This window comes from Arachis duranensis, chromosome 7 (genome assembly GCF_000817695.3).
Source record: "Arachis duranensis cultivar V14167 chromosome 7, aradu.V14167.gnm2.J7QH, whole genome shotgun sequence".
NCBI classification, from domain to species: domain Eukaryota; kingdom Viridiplantae; phylum Streptophyta; class Magnoliopsida; order Fabales; family Fabaceae; genus Arachis; species Arachis duranensis.
This window is the reverse complement of record NC_029778.3, coordinates 19,526,121-19,533,588: the sequence shown is the minus strand read 5'-3', so window position 1 is coordinate 19,533,588 and position 7,468 is coordinate 19,526,121.

Here is a 7,468-nt window from a genome sequence, read left to right as displayed (position 1 = left end):
ACAAAACATTTTCAACCAAAAATTTAATATCCTATTTAAATAAAAAAGCTACAAATTTATTACCGAACTGAAAATTAAATAATATGCCATTTAAATTATTAAACAAATACTTTAATGCAAATATCAAAATTTAAAATTTGATAACTTGAATTATATCTATTTAAATAAATTCATACAAAATTTATTTTCAAAAATTTTTTAATTTAAACATAATTTTTTAATTTAACATAGACTTTCAACAGTTATATTTAAACTCAAAATACTACTTTTAAAAATTTTAATTTATTTAATTTAAAATTAAAATTTATTAAACTTGAAAAATTAAATATGTAAATAAATATTCTTTTTTCAGAAAAATAAAAGTTATTAATTTTCTTTAATGCATAGAACAAAATTTTAAAACAAAATAACATCGGTTTTGAACACTATAGAACAGTAAGAAGCACCTTTTCCCTTTGTACCCTAAATCTTTAACTTCGGACATGTCTTCTCTTTTTTTTAAATATTATAACTATTATTATTGTTATTATCTATTTTCTTGGGTTTTATATTTTAATTGTTTATTATTACCGTAACAGTATTTTCACTATCCAATTTCATTTGTATGCCTAAAAAAATTTTTCATGGTCCAAAACGTTAAACAAAAAACGGATTTCAATGTCAAATATTATGTTCACGCTTTTTTGGCTTCAATAAGGTAACCTCCAATACTTGCTGGGTTCTCAAAAATAGGCCCCATTATTTAACTCCCATCGTTTACATGACATTATTATCATTTAACTAAATTTTGGGCAAACATCATCAACTGATCACCATCAGCTTTGGCGCAGCAAATGTCGGCACTTTAGAGGCAACAAAAACACGTGTCCTCTACTTCAAAATGCCACATACTTTCAGCACCAGAAGAAAAAAAACCTTTTCAGCACCCTAGCAACGACCTCTGTCTATTACTCTAAGTAGAATATTATACCCATAATATTATTATATTATACCCCTAATATTAATCTAAATATGTATTTTATTAAAGCTGGGGCTAGGTTTACTCGATAGCTAGTAGTATGACCTAATCACGATCATAATCATCCTGAATTAAATTTCTTTGATAAATTTTTGTTTAAAGTATAAAACAAGGTCCTTATTACGCAACCATCTTATCACTAATCAGATGGAACTTAACTGTAAAATTCGCGAAATTTATAAATAATTAATTAATAAATTAATAATTATTTAAAAAAATTAAAAAATAAAATTTTATAATTGAAAAGAATAAAAATATTAAAAATAAATTTTGATATTAGTTTTAAAAGTTATGACCTAAAAAGAGTTAATGGGTTTTGTTCCATGTATCATTTGGTTCAATATAATTATCGCATTGAGCTCTTCAAAATCAACTGAACAAAGTGGTAAGTAAATTGAGTTTTTTTCACCTAACCTTCTCCTCTTAAATTTTGAAAATTTTGGGTTTTAATATTGAAAAATTATGTAATTTCGATGGTTTAAGTGAACTTTAGCAACGAAGATTTTTTGTGTTTGCCAAATTGTCTGTGGGTAATGGTAAGGAACCCAAAATCCTTGTGATTTCTTTAATTATATGAGATTAGATATTAAATTTGTGTATGTGTGTGTAATAATGATGCGAAATTAGATGGTATATATAAACAAGATTGCGAGAACTAGACCGGTCAACAAACCAGTAGAATAAATGGTTCAATGATTCAGAGATTCAACCGGAGTTCAACTGGAGTTCAACCGGAATTCAACTGGTTTAATTAAATATAAAATAAAATTATTAAAAATTTAATATATACTTTTAAATATTTAAATTCAATATTTTTTAAATTGATAAAATTCAAAATTTTATAATTTTATATAATAAATTATCCATTAAAAATTCAAAAACATTTTAAAAATCAACATTTATATTATAACTAACAAAAATAAAAAAACATATAATACTACTAACAGTTATTCCAATTTCATAAAAATAATAATAAAAATATAACAACAGCATAAACAACGCATTGAAACACTGCACCATAACACTATCAACTTAAAATCAGAAAAATCAATAACCCAGAATCAACAAGTTAAAAAAAATCAATTTTACAATTTCAAGAAATCATTGAAAAAGATTAAATAAATAAAGACCAATCAAAAGATTCAAAACTCAAAACGGACTAAAAAATTCAATTAACCAACTTGAAACAACAAAAACCTAAGAAGAGAATCTGAAATTCCAATATCCATAAAATTAATTCAGAATCTAATGTCCATACAATAAACTCATAATCCATACAATTAACGCAAGAGTGAGATCATTCATCTCTCGTGATCGAAGGATTGCAACTTGAACTCCTTGCAATGGCTTATTTTTTAGTCCATTTTATTCTTCTTTAGCATAGCTTTAATGGCTTCAGCTTGGAACAAAACAAGAAAAGCAATAACATACTTGATGAACCTAACACAAGTGTTCATGTAATAGAAAAGAACAAAAGCAATACCATTCTTCCAATCAAGTATTCAACAAAAGCCTTCCAATCAAATATTCAACAACAGAAATCCAGAATCTAAAAATAGAAAATTCAGCATCAGTCAAGAAATCCAAAAGCAAAAAAACTAAACATATAAGCAAGATTCAGAATCATATATATAAGCAACAACCCAACTTAAAACAGAAAAATCCAAACTCAACATCCAAACTAAATTCAAGTTCTGAACTCAAATCTGCCCTAAATTATTATTATTATTATTATTGAACTTATATAGCAAAAGTCAATATACCAAAATTCAAAATTCAAAATTCAGAATTCTAACATTAAACTTACATTAAATTTATTCAAAATTACAGAACCTTTAATCCATATAATTAACAAAATAAAAAAATTGAAAAAAGCAGAACAAGAACTCAGATCCTACAAGAAAACAGCTATATTGCCATGCTTTTAAAGCGTGGCGATAATTTTTCACCACGCTTTTTGAGCTACCGCCACGCTTTTGAAAGGGTGGCATCTGAAAGGGTGGCGATTGCTCTATCGCCACGCTTTTTTTGTCACGCTTTTTTACAAATTGGCACTCTTAAAAGCGTGGCCGTATGTATGAGATACGGCCACACTTTCAAAGCGTGGCAATAAAGGGTGATACGGCCACGCTTTCAAAGCGTGGCAATAGCAAGAGATACGGCCACGCTTTAAAAGTGTAGCTACATCCTTATCAAATTAAAAAAGGATACGGCCACCCTTTAAAAGCGTGGCTACATCCTTATCAAATTAAAAAAAAATTCCTCGTATATCCTTATCAAATTAAATTAACAGAACATAGTAAAACCTATTTGCAACCACCAAGAACAATATGTAGAAAATAGTCAAGCAGCTGATCAAACAATTTTATATCATTTAAAAAAATCTGTAATAATATTGGGGATACAAAACAGCGAAAACATCCCAGCTAAAGAAAAACCTCAAGTATGTCATATGTTAAGCACTCATTTATATGCCCTTTCTTTTCTTTGACAGTTTTGGAATCTTGCTTACCTACTGCACCTTCTTTTCATTGACAATTTTGGAATCTTGCTTAAAATCCTTCTATAATGTGGCTCAATAATTCCATTTATCATGTACAACTTTCATTGATTTGGTCCTGGAACTTGTCATACAAAACAGGAACTGACAAGCTTAGACGAACACGTATCAAGAAAATTATTGAAATATCAGCAGCAAATTAACACAGGAAAAAACTATGTAAAAAATATAATATTCATGTATAAAAGCTAAAAAAGTATAGAGCCTGCACATATAGATTTAAGTTAGGAAGTTGAACAGACCACCAATAAAAGATATTACCCACAATGTACTGGCAACCTGATTAAACATGTTCACATACAGATCTATCACCATAAGTACTGATCCCAAAATATCTATGAACACTTCATGAAATATTCAACTCTCAAGGATTCTATATTATAGCTCAACAAAACAACTCCACTTTTAATTCACCTTAATTATCATCCGTTTTCAAAATACTAAAAAAAGGAAAGAGAACTCTCCTTCACACGCTATTGCGTTAGCATTTACAACGTAAATGGGAGAATAAAGGAAAAATAAAAATTAAATTACCTGAAGCGCCTTAAATGAGAGAATCTGAACTCAAATCTTGTATCAGCTGCAGATTTAGAGACCGGCGACCATGAACATGGCGTGGAAAAAGACAAATTCATTCCGAACAGCAACAGTAAACATCCCCATAAATTGTGCACAACACTAAAGTGAAAATGTAGATCAATCTTCATTCCACAGTAAAGTCAACCCCAAAAAACACACAAAACAACATTCAAAATTAGATATCCATTATCAATTAACCAAGAACGAACATGCGTGTTGAGCATGCGATTGACAGAGAGAACGAATCAGGAATTGAGATTCAATGGATCAAGACAGAGAAAAAGCGAACAATTATTGCAAAAACGAAACGAGAAGCGAGCATTTGAAAGCGATTTAGAGGAAAATGAAAATGAAAAGGGAAAGTACTAAAAGTAAAAACAACAGAAAAATCGAGAAAATAAAAAAATAGAAGCGTTGGAAGCAGAAAATCGATCAGACCTTTGGAATCGGAGAGCTTGGAGGAGAAGAGATCGCTGGGGAAATTGATCTTGCCGTTGCCCATGTTTGGTGGAGCTCGAAGGTGAACAGAGAGATCCAAAAAGAACGGAAGAAGAACGAGAAAGAGAAGAAGAGTATGAATATGAAGATGAAGATTAAGAAGATGAAGAAGATTGTGACGAGTGGTTTGGAAGGCGAAGGGCGAAGGGAATGGGAGGAGCTATTCCATGCGAGTGGTTTCGAAGGTGAAAGAGCTCGATTACGGTTAGTGTTAATGGGTTGGGGACCGGGTTGGGGGCTGGGTCATTAGGGTTTTTTTTTAAAAAAACTTTTTGGCCACGTTTTGTAAGCGTGGCCGTAATGAAACCCTCTCGGCACGCTTTTAAAACGTCCCTGTTTCTCTCTACGGCCACACTTTTGAAGCATGGCAGAAAAAAAACCTTTTGGCCATGCTTTTCAAGCGTGCCAAAAGGTTACCAGAATATGGCCACATTTTGTAAGCGTGGCCGTAATGAAACGCTGTCGCCATGCTTTTAAAACGTCCTTGTTTCTCTCTATGGCCACGCTTTTGAAGCGTGGCAGAAAAAAACGTGGCCGTTTCTTTAATCAATTGCCACCCTTACAAAAGCGTGGCCATTGATCCTTTTCACCACGCTTTTGAAGCGTGGCAAAAAAGTGGCCAAATCTCTAATCTATCGCCACCCTCATAAAAGTGTGGCCATTGACCACTTTTGGCCACGCTTTTGAAGCGTGGCAAGAAAAAAGCATGGCCATAGGCCTTTTTTCTTGTATTGTACGTCAACAGTCATTGTTAATGACTAATGAAAAGATACTGTATTATCTAACAAAAATAAATGTTAAAAATTATTTTGTGTATTTTAAAATATGAGAGATTAAAATGTCTAATTTTAAAAATATTAAAGATTAATTTAAATAATTATTCTTTTAAATTTTATAAAAATATCTATTAAGTATTAATTTTTAATATTTACTAGAAGTGCATTGATGTCCCATCTTAAAAAGATAATTTTGTTTTTGAAAATTCAAAAACAAAATTATCTTGATAAAATAATTAAAAATAATATAAAATTCAAGTTGAATAAAACAAATATTAAAATATTAATCTCGTATTTAATCTCAAATTACTGTTTATAATATATCGTTTTATAATTACTAATATAGCATTTTGTTATATTTAAAATAAAATTGAAATAAAAATTTAGAGTTGCTTTGCCTCTTAGGATATATCCTGGATCTTACTCAGGTTATCTTGACGTTGGTCCACTAATATGGAATCTGAAATTTTGCTGACTCATTGTTTTGGTTAACTCTTCGATGTGTTGCTATTACTTACTCTACTCCATTTCTCCAGTGGGCCAACGAACTCATTAGAAATAGAGAATGTGCTTACTTGTTGATCGAGTTAAAACTTATAATTCTAAAAACCAATTTGGGTTGGTCGAGTGATCAGTTCACTCATCCGCTTAAGTAAGTGTCAGGAGTTCGAATCCCGCCTTGTGCATGCAGCAACCCATTGGCTAGTGACAGATCCTTAAATGGAGCTCTAATTCGCGACGGATTAATTCTTGACCTGTCGGGTTGGGAAATACCGTGGGCAACCAAAAAACTTATAATTCTAACAATGAATTATTACATCCTTAAGAAAAGGAATTTATTTAATTTAAGCAAATAAACATAAGTTAATATCATTATTAATTTGTATTATATATATTTTAGTTTCAATAAACAAAATTAAGTTATAATAATTAGTGATAGAATGGTAAAGGGTGAGTGGAGGAATCTGGGAGAGGGTTAGTTCAATAATAAGCTAAAGGCTTTGACGATACCGCTGAGGAGATAGCATAAGGATAATTTTGGGGACATGGACAGTAGGATAAAAAAGTTTGAGGAAGAGATCAAAAAAATTGATGATATGGTTAGTGCTGGTAGTTATGACAGAACAGTAGAGGCTAGACGAAAGGCTCTTGTGACTTGTTGTGCGAAGTGGTATGCTAGAAAGGAGATTCATTGGAAGCAGATGTCTCGGTCCCAACATGCTAGAGATATGGATAAGAACACTAGATACTTCCAAAACCTAGCGTCGGCTAGAAGAAGGAACAACAGGATCGAGTCTCTGGTAATCAATGGCAGATTGGTGAGGAACCAGGCCAGAATAAAGGTTGCAATTACATGTTTTTATAAAGATTTGTACCGGTAGGAATTGGCTCCTACGTTTGGGATCTGCGATGGGTTGGTTAAGCATATTGATGAAGAGGAGGCAACAGTGTTAGAGGTCATGCCATCGCCTGAGGAAATACGCAAGGTTGTTTGGGATTGTGAGTCCAGTAAAGCGCCAGGTAGCAATGGGTACAATATGAATTTTATAAAGAAATGTTGGGGTGAGATCGGCCAGGAGTTTACTACAGCTGTTCTGGACTTTTTCCAAAGTGCGAAGCTACCAACCGATGCTAATGTAACATGGGTGGCACTAGCTCCTAAATTTGTGGGAGCTAAGGAAATCAAAGACCTAAGGCCTATTAGCATGGTTGGTTGTGTCTATAAGGTGATATCCAAAGTATTGGTGAGAAGGATGCATTCAGTGATGCCAGGTTTAGTAGGGGAGACTCAGTCTGCGTTCGTAAAGGGGCGCAAAATACACGATAGTGCTCTCATTGCATGTGAGACGGTCCAATGGCTGAAGGTACACAAGAAGCAGGCGGCAATTATCAAATTGGACTTTCAGAAAGCATACGACAGGGTGAGATGGAGTTTTGTGGACATTGTGTTACAGAAGATGGGTTTCGGTCTTAGATGGAGGGCATGGGTGAAGGAATGTGTGACTACAACGTCTATGTTGGTGTTGATTAATGGGT